At 34.8% G+C, this 19,805-nt stretch overlaps 1 long non-coding RNA gene across 2 annotated transcripts in view; it reads right to left on the bottom strand.

The window, feature by feature from the left end:
• Positions 1-19,515, bottom strand: part of LOC144234767 (uncharacterized) — a 52,675-nt gene extending 33,160 nt beyond the window's left edge. For both annotated transcript variants that reach the window (XR_013336070.1, XR_013336069.1), the window contains exons 1-5: positions 19,276-19,515; positions 14,670-14,854; positions 5,991-6,070; positions 4,701-4,943; positions 3,450-3,560 (exon numbers count right to left, since the gene is read on the bottom strand). This is a non-coding gene — a long non-coding RNA (uncharacterized LOC144234767). The remainder of the gene's footprint in view (positions 1-3,449; positions 3,561-4,700; positions 4,944-5,990; positions 6,071-14,669; positions 14,855-19,275) is intronic.
• Between the last annotated feature and the right edge of the window lie 290 nt (positions 19,516-19,805).

Raw genomic sequence — 19,805 nt, 5'->3', positions numbered from 1 at the left:
GCAGGGTAGAACTAAAACACAGCACTTTAATTTTGAGTTTTAAAATATAAAGCTTCATTCCCTTATAGACATAATCGTGTGTAAACTCAAAGCTTTTCTGATTTGCAAGACCTAAGCTCTAAGTATGGAGGGGATGTCATGATATTAAAAACTTCATCTTGATCCTGCAATATGAAGGGCAAATTTATGATGGGTTAAGGATACCTGATACGGCTACACACGAGTAGGGGCATTTTGACTTAATTTATAATAATAATTCTTATCCTTTATATGGAGAAAAGAAGAGCTAAAAATGGCAAATTTTAATTAAGAGGTTTGAAGTAATATTTGAAATTTTCAAATTGGAAGGCTGGGAGGAAGATACTTCTATTCTTGCTTATAAAATTTTAAAGTTAATTCACATGAGTGAATATCAAAGAATAAAGCAGCAACAAAACAACTCCAAGAAACTCCGTTCTTTAAAAATGTAAGTCTTTGAAGTACTTTGCTATTTTAAGTCAAATAATAAATTGCAAGCCCAGAATAAACTGACTGATGAGATTGCTAAAGCATCTCCCTCTGGTCCAAAAGCCAATCAGAATTATTCCCGCTTCTGTTGGAGCCAATGAAAATTCTCAATTGCTGTGTTCTCTAATGGTTATAAGACCTGTTCCAGCACTGAGAGAGGCAGTCTCTTGACCAACAAATTTAATAAATTATGTTTTGATTTAATTAGTTTCATTAACCTTCTTTAAAACATTTTATTTTTAAGTAATGGATGTGAGGGTGATCTGGCTGCAACATCTGTCACCCCATTGATCGCCAGGGTTGATTCGGCTGATCTGGCTGGCTAGGCGGGTGTCCCCTTCCTGCGTCTCTCCCGAAGCTGCGTGCTCTTTCGAAGAGGATGACCTTCCTGGATAGAGGACCGTTTTTGGTCAAGGATATACGAGTAGCTACGCTCCCCTGCTAGAACCTCCAAACAAGCTTTCAAATAATCTCTATACCCAATGTGGGGCTCAAACTCACAACCCTGAGATCAAGAGTGGCATGTTCCACTGACTGAGCCAGACAGGTGTCCCTAGTTTAATTACCTTTAAGTTTTTTTTTTGTTTTTTTTTCTTGAAGTAATCTTGACTCTCTCAGGCAAACTCAGTCATGCATTTCTCTAGATTGGCTATAGCCAACCTACATATTTTAAATGCTTCTGTTAAAGTTACTACATAGTAACCACAGTATCATTGTAATAGTATGATTATATATTATGTCTTTGAGCCTCCATTCAACCTAAAAATAATATTAGCATGCATATAAATATAAGCCTATGTCTAACACATTTCTAGACACATATAATAAAGTAGTATTTGTTGAAACATGCATGTACTTATATATGGATGCATTGCAAGGAAAGCAGAGAGACCTGATAACTTTGGAGTGGCATCTCCAATGTAGGAGAAATATGAAAGAAGTAAAACCAAAGAAGAAGAAAAGTCAGTATTGTCACCTAAGTGGAGGAATGAGACAAGAGTATTATGTCATCAAAGATGAAGCAAGTGTCAGGGACCGTGTGGCCAGTCATGGCAGTAAGTCTAAAGATAAATAAACGAGGACCATCTGATTTGGGAAACTATTGGTGGTAATTTTGAGGGAGTGTTTCTTGTAGAGTCATTTGGGAAAAGTGGAAATACAACTGATAGATGAGTAGAGTTAGTCTAGGACAGTAATTTGTGTGTGTGTGTGTGTGTGTGTGTGTGTGTGTGTGTTAGAGAAGAAAGGGAGATTTAAAAAAAGAGTGTAAATGGACTATTTTATTAAAAGATATTGAAAGGGCTTTTTTTTTTTTTATAAATGGGAAAACTAGTAAAGAGGCTAGGAGTACCGAGTTTAATTCAGGAAAACAATTTCTTAAGCAAGAAGCAGAAGCAGAAAATGGCAGGAAGAGGCAATCTTTTTTGTGGTAGATGTGACCATGTGAGTAACTTTTGGCTAATGAGGGAAAAAGATCAGAAGTAGGACTTCAAGGATGTCTCCTTGAAAAGATAGGCCCATAATCATCTCCTCCCTCTTTCCTGTTGATAAACTGAGCTTCTGCCACAAAGGACAAAAGCGAATATTATAATAGGTTAGACAACAAACAGTATCTGCAAGATCGACACCTTTGCTGTTCACATTTCCACATACATCCCTTTTCTGATAAACAGAACTGACTTACAATATCAGTTGAACGAAGAGAATGATTTCCCCAAACATCCCTCACACCAAACTTGGGACAAATGAGTGTCAATGTAATCCCCCCCCATCAGGTATGGATGTGGGATATTGTACATCCTAAGATCAACTATCAACTAAAAGTTCAGTTATGTATCCTCATATACCCAATAGATTAAATCAGAAAAGGAAAATGATAATTATAATTTAAAAAAAAAAACCCACTTTTGTTTGGAAATAAAGAATTGGAAAATCATAGTGGTCAGCGCTTTTAGCAGTAATAAGACCCTGCCAGCAGGAATGTGGCAACAGAATGAGGTGCTCAGCTTGTCCAGCAGTCTCTGGTTAAGCTCTCCGAGAAGGACTGACTTTTGTCTTTTGTTGCTGGCTTTGTCTTCATGGAAGCTATTCCCTGACTACCTTTCTCTGTGTTGACATCTGAGGTAGACTTTGGGAATTCTATGCTTCCTGGACATAGTGCTTTGAGCAGCGTGGGGACTGCTTTGTGAGTTGTACAAACTGCATAGAAGTTCCTTTGTTAGTATAGTTACCTCACTACCTCAAAAGCAAAAGAGTGTCTCTTTATTACCTTCAATCCATTCCATGGGGAAGTTACCACACCCAAAGACCTGAACCTTGAATAATCTTGTTTTTTAAATGTTGTCTCTGTGCCCTGCTCCCTTTCCCTCTCTTCAAATGAGTGACAGCTCTCATAAAGCCTTGGAGGGAACATGGCACATTTCATCTGATTTAGTCAGACTGCTAGCTCCTATTGTCTTTCTGCAAACATTTGACAGAAAGCAAGCACAAGCCCAAAAGCAAAATAAAACTGTGCCTCCAGCCTTGATTTCTACTTAAGTGCAGTTCTGCAGCCACTTTTCATTACTGCTTCAACACTTTACAGTATAGCTGCAATTGGTTTTTAAGGCATAGAATGCTCCAAATCATGTAACTTCTGGGCAACTTGGGCTGCAGTCCTCAGGATGTTTCTAGCCATGTACTTTTTCCATCTCTGCTTAAGAGAAAGCACTTCTAACTTTTTTTGAAACATCCCTTTCTTTGGTATCTTTCTAAAAGCCTCAGGAAACAGCCTAAACATGCCAGTATTATTAATTTTCCATCTATTTCCCTGACTGCCTAAGCACTCTGTCTGCCTTCCAGCTTACAGCAGGAAACAATCTGACAATTTTTCCACCCCATACTGTGCATCAGACATTTTCTACCCATAGTATGTGAACCCTTGCCATCCACCTCCTGCTTACCTTCACCAAGCCAAAGCATTCGTTTTTGTTTTGTTCTTCCATTAATTCATTGGAAATATATCCACTTTTTTAGGTTGCAACTTAAGTGTACATACAGATTATCTGGGGAACCTGTTAAAATTCAAGTTCTGAATCAGAAGTTCTGGTGTGAGACCCAAAACCTATTATTTCTAACAAAATCCAGGTGATAATCGGTACTGCTATTATAAGATCACACTTTTGATTAGCAAGATTAGTGTGCCACACTACTTGTATCTAATTACTTTATCAGTATCTCAGTTTAAGATAGCTAAATTTACTCTGGCCAGTTCAAGTAAAAGAGAATGCAAAGTCAGAGCATTCTCCCAGGATCATCTGGAGGACCGTTTCCGCAGATAATCATCTGGGTCTTCAAGAACAAATTCCAAACCTCCATAGCGCTTGGTCATAGAGGGAATTGCTGTCTTTGCAGAAAGATCAGGCAGACTATTGCATTTGGCACCACAAATACTGCTTCCAGCCCTTGTTTGTGCCTCTTCACAAATCAAGAAGCTGCTACCTGAGGTCCTGGCTCCTAAACATCACTTCTGCCATAATCCGTAACAGTAAAATGGATTTTCCACTCACTGTGCCTCTTAGTGCATGACTAATAATGAATCTCAGTTTCGTGAGTGCATCTGATCGGCAAAACCTAAGTAGGTTGTCCTTCTAGACTAAACAGCCACAGCCCTGATTGCAAAAACAAACAAACAGGATGAAATATAATTTTTACCTTTCTTCTTTCCTCCCACTAGGAGATTGGCATGAAAGTGTGATAGACAGTTCATAATAGTAATCCCTCACAGGCAAGTTTTTCAAGGGATAGATAATATTGTATAGTTGCTTAAATGGTTAATTTAAGAAAAAAATGAGAAGTAAAATGGATTGATATGCGATAATCCATAAATTAATATAAAAAGATAAGCAATTTTACAAGTCAAACTGAGAAATCTATATTTACAAATCAAAAAAATGGAAAAAGCAATCGATTATTTTAATCAAAGAAGTTATTCAAGGCAAAAGTAGTAAATAGATTTATTATCTAAATACAACAGCTTAAAGGATTTTTCCCCTATGACAACATATTGCCAGTTAAGGTTTTAAAACTAAAACATTACCAATTCAATCTCTAGAGTTACAGTTTGTATAAGCTTGGGTTAAATAAATGATCTAGATTCAAATCTTGAGAGCTCTGAAAATATTAAACATTTGTTTTACATACCAGATACTTACAACCAAAATTTGCATGTCTTCACCCAGAGAAGAGGGGCTATGAAAAGCCAATAGTTGCTTTATGATAGTTATTCACAAGCATATGCCATGAGGTTTGGTGCCAAAAAGATTATACATGTAGAACAGAAATGTAACCTAAAATTCAACATTTTGAAGTGTTTTCTTCTAATTTTTTTTCCTGCTTTTGGTTTACGATTTTACACATATCCATTGCTTAATTTGATAAAGAGGATGACACTGTAACTGACAGTAAAACACAACAGTTAATTTTTATGATTTGCTACTAATTAACATATTTATCAAATGATACAGTTGGTGAAAATTTGGACAGCAGTTTTGAGATTTAAACATTTTATAAATTCCCTTTATGTCAGAGTCATATTTTATTTTTATAGAACCAGCTGCATACTGTTTAGTACCTAAGCTGAATACTTCAACTGTTAGGTTTCTGCATGCTTTACTGATTGAAATGAATATATTAGTAGTTGAATTTGCATATACACTGATTGCCCTGATTATTGTGCAAGTGTAAATGTTGTTAAGTACAAAAAAAATTTAAGTAGTTACTTCTATTAAGGAAATTTAAAGCCTATGACATAAAATTGACCAGACATGAAGAACTGGTGAGATTCCTTATTACTGTTCTCTTACTTTGTTATTAATAGGAAAGATTATTCTTTAAAGCCTTTGAGTGGCAGTATTGGTCACTTTAAAATGAAACTGTTGTTTTGATTATCTGGTGTTTTTATTTTATTATGAGTGCCTGATTGTTTCAAAGAAAAGAAAGAAAAAACCTCATTAGTAATACATCTTCTTTTGTGATAGTGATATAATGGACGTATAAGGTCTATTATTTTACTTTTTTTTGTTAATGTTTATTTATTTTTGAGAGATAGAGAGACAGACAGAGTGCAAGCAGGGGAGGAACAGAGAAAGGGAGACAAAGAATCTGAAGCAGGCTTCAGGCTCTGAGCTGTCAGCACAGAGCCCTATGTGGGGCTTGAACTCACAAATGGTGAGATCCTGACCTAAGTCAGATGCTCACCCGAGTGAATCACCCAGGTGCCCCAATTTTATCTTTTTTATATAATATAGTTTAACTGAGATGTTTACTAATATAATTTCTATCAACATATTACATGGAAGGATTGAAATAATATTTAGTTTGTACTATGTACCAAATGACCAAAAATATGTTTTGTTTTAATTCTTTCAGCAGCTACCATCATTCATTTCACAGATAATAAGACTCTCAGAGATGTTTATATAAAGTCCCTGAAGATTACATACCAACTAAGTAGTAGATCTTGAACTATAATCTGGAACAGTCCAAAATAAAATCCTCTGTTTTTGAGTGTATTATTTATGCCCTAGATTAAAAGAAAGTCTTAGAGTCAAATCTCTATTACTTACCAGGTATATGTTACTGAACAAATCACTTACTATGTGTCTACCTCTGAAATTAAGATAATATTTACCATTCACACCTCACTTAATTTCTTAAGGGGAGTGAAATAGACCAAGGTGATACTTTTTGAAAATCATAAAGCACTCTTATTTTAAGGTATCTTGAATATGTTAACTAGTCAATTAATTTATGTCATAATATAAAAACATGTTTTTAGTGAGGAAATATCTACTAAGAATGAAGAGTACAAGACCTTACCATGTTCTCCAATCTCAATGAATAATTTAAGGACAGGGAAGCAATGATTCACCTGCAGAAAGATGCTCCCATGTTTACCATGATTCTTGGCATTGTTGCCTTCTCATATTCTGTTTCCTTAATTTGAAAGATCTTTTCTGCCTTATGCCTGGCAAACTCCAATAATTCTTTCTGTTTGTGTCCCCTTATGCCCTGAAAAGACTTTTCTGATCAATTCTCAGTCTGTATTACATCCCTATTGCTGAAGTGCTTTGGGCATATACTATCATGGCATTTATAAAACTTTCACATGATTGTTATTCTCTCTGTCTGTAAATCTTGCCAGTTAGAGCATCTCTGGTACATTGTAAATGCCAAAAGATATTACTTGAATTAGTGGAAATGTTACTATCTCTACTATAATATGGCTATAATTAGGTTGTGTTTGTTATTGTTTAACTTTATGATACATTTTCTTGTGGCAAAAAACATATAACCTGAAATCTATACTCCTAATATAATTTTTTAGTGTTCACTATAGTACTGTTAACTATAAGCACAATCTTGTATGGCATATCTCTAGAACTTTGTAGTTACATGTAAATGAATTTTTATACCTTAAAAAGTTTTTGTGAAGAAAATAATTTGAGAGTAAAAAAAATGGAGCATAATATTGGATAAATCAAATTTTTAAAAATATTTTTCTTTGGAAAAATCTTTACTATAGTGTTGTGCAATATTACAATTGAATATGTATCATAAATCATTATATATGCATTCATATATATGTGTATACATATATACATGCATACATGTGTATGAATTTTCAATTTAATTTTGATTGGCAAGATACATTATATGATTTTTAAGAATCATAGAAATATATCTTGGGAGTAATAAAATAGAAAAATATTACAAAGATACTTAAATACACTAACTTACTGTATAATTATAATTTTATTTTTGTTTGACAAAGTAATTTTATTTTAAAATTACAAAATAATTTTATTATACAAAGTAATTTAAAAAGTGATATCACAAATTTGGCACTTAAAATTCTCTTTAAATTTTAAATATTAATTAAAGTTAAAATGTGAGTCAATGGGAGTGGGAAATGATAAAATCCAGAGTTAAACATTTAACTTTTGTCAATAAAGACTAAGGCATGATTAATAAATTGTATTACATTTAGAGCTAAATAATTAAATCAGACAACCTAATCAGAAAATCAAGCTGCACAAGCTATAGTGCAGTTTAAAAGTCAGCAATTGTAACTTCAAAGTGTTTAGCTGTATCAGTGGAATCGGTGGTTGAATCATCAAATATGCAGTGCAATTAGTTGAATATGAAAATCCCACAGTGTTACAATATGGAAATGAATCAGCAAAGCTTCCTGGTGATTGCTAAATACCTGACTACTTCCTCAGTAACTATAGTTCTTGAATAATTCCCTAAATAAATATGGAAATGAAGTTTAATGAAATGAAATAGTGAACATGAGGTAGTCTTTGATAAGTTTGGTAAAATGTGATATAACTTGAAAGTAACTGACTAATTTTCATTTCTTTTATGTATGTCCGTGGATCTGGAGGAAATACAAGTCTTTACTGCACAATATTTGTGTTCTCTTAGGCATCTTTTTTGGTCATTACGTGTTTCTCACCACATTTTGCTCAAAAAGTAAAATTTCCTTCATTGAGAAGAATTGACCCATAGAAATACAGTATTTGCATTCCTCAACAGTTTGATTAACTACTCGAAGTATAATTTACAATACCCTCCCCTACCAAAAAAAAAAAAAGTTATACACTTTTTAAGATCTTTGTAAATGAAGGATTTACCATTTGACTTGTTTTGGAGATTCAAAAAAGAATTACTAAAGTTTGAAAATCTTAGGTATAGAAATTTTTATTAGTGTTTAAGTTGAGAAAAATATTGCATTATTTTTAAATTTTCAGAGAGGAAGTGTGGAGGTGCTGCATTTGTGGATATATGGAAATTCAAAAGCTATATAGTATGAATGATGTTTTATTTTACTTCAAAATTTATTTTTGAAAGCTTAAACTCGGCACTTGAAGAAAAATTTCCCAATATACTTAACAGGATTATTTAGCTATCTGGTGTCATTGTTCTTTAAAATGACACTCATGTCCTGGAAAAAAAAATTATAAAAATCAGCTTAATTTGACCTAAGTTCTAGATAAGCATGCATAGTTTGTTTTTTAAAGAAACTTAACATTTTGAAATAATTAAGCACTTGTTGTTATTGCCACAAATTGTAATTAAACAGTACATATATAGAGTGGAAATTTGGAATGAGAATTTTCAGTCTTCCTTTAGAAGACTGTGGGCACCATTAGACTGTGGGCAACAGATTCAAATGCTTATGGGATCCAGGCAGGTCATAAAAGAGAGCGGAATTGTAAGACACAGTGGGAACTGATGAACTCTCTGAAAAATTATAATTAGTTCTGCCCAAAAGAGGCAAATGACCCTACTCGAGATGAATGTCGCCATTCAGTGTAACAGAAGAAGCAGTTCCATTACTGCCAATTAAAAAAAAAATAATGTTTATTCATTTTTGAGAGATGAAGAGAGACAGAGCATGAGTGGGGGAAGGACAGAGAGAGAGGGAGACATAGAATCCGAAGCAGGCTCCAGGCTCTTAGCTATGAGCACAGAGCCCGATGTGAGTCTCAAACCCACGGACCCTGACATCATGACCTGAGCTGAAGTTGGATGCTTAAAGATTGAGCCACCCTGGCATCCCCCATTGCTGCCATTTTTAAAGAAACACCAGAAAATCTTATTTTCTATTTTGAATTCAGTAAGTATTGCCTACTTGTTTTTTTTTTTTTTTCTTTTAAAGAAATATGTATACAGTCTAGGTACATCTGTTTCGTATAAGTTTACAATCTTTTTTATAAATGGAATTTTATTACAGATGTCATCTTCTCTCAACACAGTTACAGGAATTAGGTGTTGATTATTTCATGAGGCAGTTTTCTTAATTAGTAGTCAACTTTGTTAGAAGCTTTTTTCTTACCAAGGACTAAGAGTTCTAAAGTAGAAAGGTCAAAAGATGATTCAATTAATCCTATCCTTTAAATGGAACAACTGAGGACTCAAATGTGCAAATCATTCACACAGTCATATAATGGTTTAGTAAGAGATCCAGAAAAGAAAACAAGTAAAACACTCATCATGTGAGAAATTTCATGGTGGATGCCCTCATATTTGTTAAATATTAAAAATTTAAAAATTAAAAATTACNACTCTTAGCCACATTTTACAAATGAATAATTTGAATTATATATATATATATATATATAATAAAATAACTGTCCATTACTACACGGTCACTAAGTAGTGGACTAATGATCCGAACCACATTTCCTAGTTCCCAGGCTAACTCTCCATATTATACTGTCAATTGTATTTAAAAACAAAATGCCCTGGGGCACCTGCGACTGACTCTTGATTTTGTCCATGGTCATGATCTCATGGTTTGTGATTTTAAGCCCCACATCAGGCTCTCCTCTGATGGTGCAGGGCTTGCTTGGGATTCTGTCTCCCTCTCTCTCTGCCCATCTCCCACTCTCTCTCTTTCTCTGTCTCTCAAAATAAAGAAATAAACATTAAAAAAAATTAAATACCCTAAGGATTTTTTCCTATGAGGAATTTAAAAAAATCTCTTTGAAAAAGTTTAAGATTAGGGGTCATCATACTATTTCTCCTTCACTACTAATCTTGATTATAATTTATAGTAGACACAGCTGATTTGATGTAAATAGTGGAGGGCTTTTATGTATTTCAATCATTAGAGACATAGACAAAAGGCTACAGTACCGATGGTTGGTGAAACCTGAAGACATACTACTGCTATTTCCTGCTGGGCACAGAGGAGCAACCAAGATAGTCATTTAAACCTACTTTCTCCAAAATACATGTCAGCAGTTATTGCCGCCAAATTTCATTCTAGTCACTACAGTACATCCTAGCCAGGATGCACACCAAAGAGCCTCAGCAGACAACAGACATCCAGTGGGAACACCTCTCGTGGGGTGGAGTCATCCATGTTTCCTGCATTCAGGAACTGCACATTGATATGACAGAAGACACCCAGAGTGAACTGTTTTTTAACACAATATTTAGGGTTTCAATCTTCAGGCTAAATACACTTTACAAACCTTCAGTGTTAATATGTATTCTTAGGAATGGTGCCTATCATCCAAATTAAGCAGATGCCAGGTGGAACCAAAATAAATATAATAGAACCAGCATTAAAAATGTATTTATCGATCTCAGATTTATGACATACTTAGAAGAGTTAGGAATAGAATAAATATGCTAGTGGTGTCCACTGTGCTAAAATTAACTTTAGCCCATTTCAATAAATAAATTTATGAAAAACTTATCTAAATTTGGCTAGCCTTCTTGATCACACCTTATTTTTATTTTCTTCCTTAACATAACAGTTTGCAATGTTATTTATTTCAATACATGTAAATAGTTTATCTTTAATATTAGAATCCAAATGAGATGAAGGCAGGGGCGCCTGGGTGGCTCAGTTGGTTGGGCGTCCGACTTCAGCTCAGGCCATGATCTCACGGTTTGTGGGTTCAAGCCCTGCGTCAGGCTCTGTGCTGACAGCTAGCTCAGAGCCTGGAGCCTGCTTCGGATTCTTTGTCTCCCTTTCTCTCTGACCTTCCCCTGCTCATGCTTCCTCTCTCTCTCTCTCTCAGAAATAAATAAAAAATATTAAAAGAAAACAAAACCAAAAACAAATGAGATGAAGGCAGAGGCCTTGTCTGATTTGTTGATCATAAAACTTGGAAACAAAGTTTAATAAAAAATGATTAATTCATTAATGATGAAAAATAAAACTTGGAAGTTGCAAGAAGATAAAGGGATGTTAAGTAATCATTTGTTTCTCAGAGGAGAGTTTAGATAGTAATGAATATATCAAAACTGATAAAAAATTAAAGTTATGCACTAGGGAAAATAAAATAATATTTGGAATTTTCCAAAACAGTAAGACCTTGGATTGTGAGTAACTTGTTCTGCAAGTGTTCCCCAATACAAGCAAACATTTCTAATAAATTTTAGTTGATAAATGAGTGATGTCTTGCAATACTCGTAGTACATGATACCAAATATCACGTGACCAAAACTGAGCCAATAGTTTTTGAAATTTGCTTTGGAAATCCAAGTGCTTGGTATTACAAATGTGTTTCCAGAATGAATTATGTTAAAAACCAAGGTTTTACTGTAGATGAAGGAAAAAACAAACACAGGAACAATTCAGGAAAGTAAAAAGGCAAAGGAAAAGCAGGAAACTTGTTATAAAATTAATTTATTTAAACCCAAATTTGCTAGGGGTATTAATAAAGAACACAGAGAAAATACTCCATTGAGCAAGGATAACTGGGAAATCAAGACAAGCTATAGTAATAATAAATAGACAATGGGTTAAATGTCAGACACCTAATCTCTCATATATTATGAATCTTAAAAAGTACCTAGTGTACAAGTAAGATAAATCACTTTTGTCTAAGTGAGAGGAAAATTTAGAATTTCTCTTTAAGAACAGCAAATATATATTTGCATATTCTAGATTTTAACCTCTCTTTTTGTAAGTCTTAAATGGCTATATACACAGCCAACTATTTTAACATCTGCCTTCTTAAAATTCTAGGGTGAATTCTAATTAGATCATGGTACTTCACTATAAAAACTCTTTACCTGGTGTAATATACTCTTCTCCAATGTTCTCTAGCTTAGTTTTTTCCATCTTTGTTCTAAGATAATCTTAGGAAAAATTTAAGCAAAAATAAAAACAATTTGAATCGTCAGGCTCCCATCCTAGTTTATTTATTTTTTCTATCTTTCACAGTGCTCTAAATATAGTTTTATATCCAAACCATTCAAATTTCTCAGCAATGTTTCTGTGCCTGAACACATTGGTCTTCATCATCTCCCTCCCAGAGCTTCTCCATCTAATCAATATCTATTCATCCTTTTGTAGAAGTAAAACCTTCTTTACCTAAGAGCTCCTTGGCTTAAGGCAGGAAACCAGCTATAAGCTCTTGTTATATTCAGTTCTTAAGAAGTCTGGCACAAAGTGCTTTAGATAAATTCATATTTATTTTCTCCATTGTAAATCCATGCTTAAAAGAAAAAAAATGAAGCAATAAAATATTCTATGTAGTAGCATTTTATTGATTCATGCATTATGCACAGATTTTTATATACAGAAAATGAACATCTAATAGATTATTGTTGGCTATGGCGGCATGAAAATGCACCTCTCAGACCTCCAGCTGCAGGAACTGTAACTGCAGCTATTGCATTCTGAAATTCATTGCCAAGTTTATACCAGGGCAGTGCTTCTCATGGGCTGCTTCCAGCCAAGTCTTCATACAGCAGTGATACTAAATGAGGCCCATTCCTAGGAGATGATTAATCCCCCAGAAGGACAACAGTGCTCAAGGAAGCCCCATTATCCTTGCCAAAGTTTTAGAATGGCAACACAGTCTAGGATTCTCCCACTTAACCATTCTTTCCTCTCTCCTTCAAAAGGTCAGACCTCCATCATGCACTTGACTCGTCTCCCAGCTATCCTGGTGTTCTCCATTTTGCCTCACAATCCTTTTCATAAATCTCTTGAATGTATAATCCCACTTGGCATCCACTCTTTAGGAGCTTGGACTCTAACACTGGACTTAACCCCTTTGTATTGTCAGCAATAATGGCTGTATTAGACAGCAAGTAAATAAAATGTGGAAATTGTGTATAATTTTTCTCATGTGAAAAATGCTTTGCAGATTTCTTCTTAAACATGGTAGATGTATGGATGTATTTCTGCTCTCTACTGAAATTGTTCTATGATGGTGGCGAATAGAATTAAAGATAGTCATACACAAGCTCTGGGTGAATAACAAGGTAAAAATAGATGAAATATGTCAGTTAAACTTGGGCGAATAGAAGGCAAGTGGGGGAATGGTATATTAATTAACAGAGTGAAGAAAGCATCACAAGTGAAGCCAATGAAAAAGTAGTCTCTAATTTACATTTGCATATGTGACATGGAGTTATTAATATTAAGTATCAACTTCTTTATGTTATTTTAAGGAGGAATTGAGCTAATGCATGTCAGTCACTTAGAAGTTAAAGGATTTAGCTCACAGTAAATAATAAATATTAACTGCCATTAAACTATTATCATTCTATCAAATTTAAAAAAATATTTAGTTTCTGTGCTAGAGTAACTGCCACCTAAATAAAATACATAAAGTTTCATAAAATGATGTGGGAAGCACTAGGGAATAGGGGTGCATAAATTCTTAGAAGACAAGGGACCCCATAAGGCAGTGATTTAAAACTTGGTACTTCTGCAAATTTTATGTATATCTATATTTGAATTATGTAACAACTATTGAATCATAAAAATTGACTATAAGTCAGAATGATATTTAATTTTCTTTACAAGTGAGATATTTTCAGTAATTAAAAAAAAACAAAAAGAAAAAAAAAACCCTGAAAGTTACTACTTCTTTCAAAGATGCTTGTGTGCAGTGAGGAAGGCAACATCTGCAACTCAGTGTGAGAGAGGTTGCAGCCCATGAAAGCATGTTGGGAAGATGTCAAATTTCTCTCGTCAACACAGAATTCCATTTTCAGGTCTAGGAAATCTTTTCTCCTCTCTACATACTTTACTCTGACCTTCTTCCAAAACGGTTACTCTTATTACCCTAAAATTACCTTTATTTCGCCATTGCCTCTGCTGATTATATTACCAGTGATTCCTTATAGAAGCCTCTCATCTGTTAGATTTGAAGGACAAGAAAAGGGGAACAGTGCTTCATAATTGCTTGACAAAGTCAAGGAGAGGTCATAGGCTACGTTTGGATGTATGTTGACTGGCGGGGCTGAGGGCGGTGCTGCAGCAGTAATGCTCATTGTCAAGACCACGCGTCAGTTCTCATGCAGGCGCAAGTGAGCTGGCAAGTGTGAAATGGAAAGATCCTTTCTAAAGTTTATGATTGGTTACTTTACTTGACAACTAACCACTTCTAAAACCATTTAAAGTAATAAAATAAAAACGCATAAATTTTCTGAATTGGAAGAAACAAAAACAAGAACTGTTATTAGTAATATATGATCTGTACCCAATTATTTGAAAGCAATGAATATATCTGACTTCTCAAGGTAAAAATGTTTATTCCCCAATTGTGAAAACCAAATGGCTACATATGTATAATCCCTACCAACACCCAAAACTGTATTGTTTTATTATCCCCGAATACCTTATCTAATCTAACCTGTTATTTGTGTATAACCTCTTTGGACTTGTGGATTGGTGGCTCGGCCAGAAGTCTCTGCAGAGCTTCTTTATAAAGCTCTCTCCTTCTCTCCTTTCACCTGTGATCAGGCACAGACTCCTACTGTTCCTGCTTTCATCGGCCTCAGTTCATCCTCTTCTCCACTGTTTGGCTCCTCATGAGTCCTAGAATGCATCAATAAAATAGCCGTGCAAGCGTTTCCTTGTGAGGCCGTAGGTCATAGTAAGAGATCTGAGAGCTAATGAGCTGTAAAGATTTTGAAAAACTACCCATCTCTCTGGGAGACTAGTGACACATATGTGATATCCAGTACAGATGTTGGCACATATCTGATGTTCAGTACGTTTAAGTGAACAAATTAACAAGCTTAAAATTGGCCTCCTTTGATTTGGCTTCCATTCTCTACTATGTAATCTGTGTTGCTGCTCAAATAGTTTCTAAAACACAAGTCTGACTATGTCTCTTCCATGCTTGAAAGCATTCATAACCTCCCTCCTGCCTTATTGACCATCTACAGCACTGTTTCTCAAACAATGGTATGTCTTAAAATATCTTGCAAGGCCTGGTAAAAATTCAGAATCCTAGGTTTTAACCAGACCTGCTAAATCAGATTTTTTGGGTTGTGGGATCCAGGATATGCATTTAAAAAATCCTCCAAGGTTATGTTTGCATGCAGAATTTTGAGAACCATGGACTCTCAGGAAAAAATTAAGCTTGTTGATTGTTATGTGAGGAATGTCATTGTTTGGCCCTTAAATTTCTCACGTCCTGTATTACTGACCTGCCTTATTGACTTTCCACCAATAGCACTCTACAGTTTTTATTTTCTCCAAGCAAATGACACTTTCTTCTTTTAAATTTATTTTTCTTCCACCCAGACTATCTATTCCCTCTTATACTCTTAAAAACTCAAATTTTATATTTTATAATCCCCTCTTAGGTATAATCTCTTTCAGAGAGCTCATCTACTGTCCCATAAACCCTGATAGCATTGATCAGTCCCACTTATGATACCCTTGTATGCTATTACAGCTGCCTGCATCTCTCATAGGGTCTTAGAATTTGTTTATATATCCCTTTCTGGACTTTGAATGCCTTAGGTCTAGTGCCTATGTTGTATTCTTTTCTTTAACATAAATCCTTACTAGAACCACAGTGGGTTAGTGCATTTTTCATAGATATTTTGTGGATGACTACATGCAAACAATGTGTATTTGGTTATTCATGCAGTGTGTTCTTTCTTTTCTTTTTCTGTCAAAATTATCTGGCAAACAAATCTGTTCATGGAGAACTCTTCTAAAATGCTTCTTAAGCGACATCTCATTAGAAACATAGAATATACTGAAGAAGATACTGAGTCTTATGCACTAATTCACTACAGCTAACAAATTAAAGATTAAATTAGAAATAATTAACATAGAGAAGCAAATCAAGCTGTGCTAGTCACGTATTTTGTATTTGTTAAGAGGAAAGCTGCTTAAACTGGTTCTAAGATTTAATTTTTAATATGTTCCTTATTAAAAAAACAGTTTAAGGTTAATAAGGGAAAGTAATGTGTTTGTTTATTCATTTATTCTCTTAAACGCTTGTACAAAGTACTTCTAACTTCTCTTTACAGAAAAAATAAGCCAAATGTCTCAGCAGTTTAAGTACCAGATTAGCACCTGCTTTAAGAATTTAGGAGGCACTAATTGACCTGAAAACGGCCCAACATGAGCAGCAGGCATGGCGCTATGTTTGCTTCAAAATCTAAATCTTGTTGCCAGTGTTTACCTAATGTAAATATAAGAAAAGCAAATTGAACAGTACCATTGCTTGTGTACTAAAGCCACCTCTCTTTGAGCCAAATTCTCCCTTGGAGCACACCGTTCCTTGGAACCTACATAAGCATCCAGTGAGATGGATTAACACTTTGAAGTCACCAGGGTATCATCAAGACTTTTTTGTTGATGATACTGTGTCTTTGGCATTGGGGAAAATCTGGCTCATCTTGTTAGTGGCAGAAAAAATGCAATTTAAGTGAGCTGCCAAGATAATTAGAGCAGGTGAACAGTAGACAGAAATAATGCCCTGAAGAGATGAAAGAAAATGCTTAGATTCTTTCTCACTTTATATCAGTTCTGCTAAATGCTATTGGTATCTGTTTGCTCCTGTATCTCTGTCAATCCTGGGTAGAAAATTAGGTATTTAGGGAGACATTAACTCTTCCAAGCCACTTGGAGACTATTTAGTGCACGTCTGAGCAGTGCTAATTGACAGAGTTGTAAATGAAAACATCACAAAAATGTGATACTTATCTATGCTGATTTAAGAATGTTAGAAAATCACAGGAGAATGACTCATTGTCATCCTTTTTAAAAAGAAATAAAATTCCAGAATTCTGTCAGTATTTAATTATATGAGAACAATGAGTCAGTGGGTTGTTATATTTGGGGAATTTACACTAACTCTATGTTATAGGTTTTGTAGGCTAGAGTTTACTTTCCGAAAACTTAATAGCTCCCGAATCCATAAGAATAAAATTTAAAGGTATTTGGTTGGTTTTTCAAGAGAATTTTACTACAGCCCATTTGATCAGTATTATTTCAAATACTCCTTCTGTGTAAAATGACCCAAGTGCTTCACAAAGTTCATCGAATCCTCCCTGAATACAGTGTATGGATTTATGCTTTTGTATATTTTTGTGTCTATTGCTTTAACTAGAAAGTTCATTTCCTGGGGCGCCTGGGTGGCTTAGTCGGTTAAGCGTCCGACTTTCGCTTAGGTCATGATCTCGAGGTTCGTGGGTTCGAGCCCCGCGTCGGGCTCTGTGCTGACTGCCAGCTCAGAGCCTGCAGCCTGATTCGGAGTCTGTGTCTCCCTCTCTCTCTGACCCTCCTCTGCTCACGCTGTCAATCTCTCTCCTAGAAATAAATAAAAATATTAAAAAAAAAAAAAGAAAGTTCATTTCTTATTTCCTAATTAAGATTGAGCTTCATACTATCTCTCCTGTTTTGCTTATGGTGACCAGACCAAAAAGTCATTTGAACAATGAAGCATAGGAAAATTTTCAGGTCAGTGAAACTATTCTGTAAAGTATAGTAATAGTATATAAATAATGCTATGCATTTGTCAAAACCCATAAAACTTTACAGCAAAAAAGAGTAAACGTTAATACAGGAAAATTAAAAGAAAAACTCATTAAGGAGCAGGAGGATTCTCTTCCAGAATGTGACAAAAAATTAAATCTATTATAATTGTATGAAATAACCACTCTGAAAGAGTCAAGGAAAGGTGCCTAAGTAACTTTGGGAATGAATAGAATGTGTAAGATTAAAGGTTCAAGTAACTTTATACAAGCACCATATTCTGGTTGATAAAGTTGTTTGCATTGGCAGTATTGGTTAACAATTCTGGTATTACTATCCATATTTACTAAAATTGAACAGTTAAATAAATGGATGGCAGATTGTAGAAGCTAGATTTCTTACTGATAGAGTAGAAAGTTATAGATAATCAAGAGAAAAAGGCTAGATCCATGCAATAATGGACAAGGGTTGGATATATTAGTTTGAACCCATATTTAGCTCAATGTATGGATAATTAAATATTGAAATATATACACATTGATTAGTATACACTAATATATTCTGTCAGCTAAAAAGGCCTAGAAGCAGTGATATCCCAGTCATAATGAACACATCTAGGGCCCAGATTTTGTTTACTAATATCATTCTCCAATAAAAGGAACTAAGACTCTTTGGTAAAATGGTGGACTGTAGGATAGGGGCAGGAAAATAAAAGAAGAGAATGCAATATTTTGAATTGCCAGAAAGTAAAGAAGTGTTTAAAACAATACCAAACACACAAAGATGGTGATGTGTGAAACAGTTTTGGAGCCAACTGATAGAACCTCCAATAGCCAGAATTGAAACAACTTGTTCACAGAATAAGTAAAAGTGTATTGGGTTATAACCCAAAGTGTAAAATGATTGATTTTAGTTGATGATATAATATGATCCCATACTGATATAAATCAATGATATAAAAATCAATACATGGTGGGGAAAAGACAAATCTAAGCCAGAAAAAATAGTTTTTAAATGGAGATTCCTTAATTTCAATGAAGGGACACATAACTTCCCATTCTTTAATTGTGGACTGCACATAGTGTCTTCCTTCATTAGGGTACAAATGCAAAATGGTGAAATAAAAAAGAATTTTAGAGTGGAGAACCTTGGAAAGCACCATATCAACAAAAGGATCAAAGTCAATATCAGCAGTCATCATACTAACAGTATGTACTCTAAGGAGGATATGATGAAAATAATAATTTTATTGAGATTGTCCTCTCAAAAGCCCTTAACCATAGTCTAAACAAGACTTAAACATTAGACAAATAAGAGAGAGATATCTTATAAAATACCTGATCAGTACTCTTCAAAGCTGTCAGTTTTAAAATAAGAAAAATATAAACTTTCACACTGTCACAACTAAAAGGAACCTAAAGAAATGACAACTGAATGCATGAGGTATCCTGGGTGAGATTCTGGGACAGTAAAAATCACATTAGAGAAAAATTAAGGAAAATGAAGTATTGTCTTACCTATTCAGATTACAGCAGAATACCATACACTGGGTGGCTTATAAAACAGCAGAAATTTATTTCTTACAATCTGGAGTCTACGCAGTCCAAGATCAAGGTCCAGAATATTCTGTGTCAGGAGAGAACCCCCTTCTGGTTCAGTAACAGCCACCTTTTTTTCTGTGGCCTCCCATGGTAGAAGACAAGCTAGCTCTCTGAGATCTCTTTTAAAAGGGCACTAATCCAGGACGCCTGGGTGGCTCTATCAGTTAAGCATCTGCCTTCAGCTAAGGTCATGATCTCACAATCAGTGAGTTCCATCCCCACATCAGGTTCTGTGCTAACAGCTCAGAGCCTGGAGCGTGCTTCAGACCCCATATTTCCCTCTCTGTATAATCCTCCCCTGCTCGCTCCCTGTCTCTCAAAAGTGAATAAATATTATTTTTTTCAAAAAGGGCACTATTCCCAATCATGAGAACCCCAGCTTTATGACTTAATCACTTTCCAAAGGCCCTGTCTCCTAATACCATCATATTGGAGTTAGGTTTCAC

Source organism: Crocuta crocuta, unplaced genomic scaffold, assembly GCF_008692635.1.
Source record: "Crocuta crocuta isolate KB4526 unplaced genomic scaffold, BGI_CrCroc_1.0 scaffold709, whole genome shotgun sequence".
NCBI classification, from domain to species: domain Eukaryota; kingdom Metazoa; phylum Chordata; class Mammalia; order Carnivora; family Hyaenidae; genus Crocuta; species Crocuta crocuta.
The sequence above is the reverse complement of the archived record's forward strand: the minus strand, read 5'-3'. Positions and strand labels throughout refer to the sequence as shown.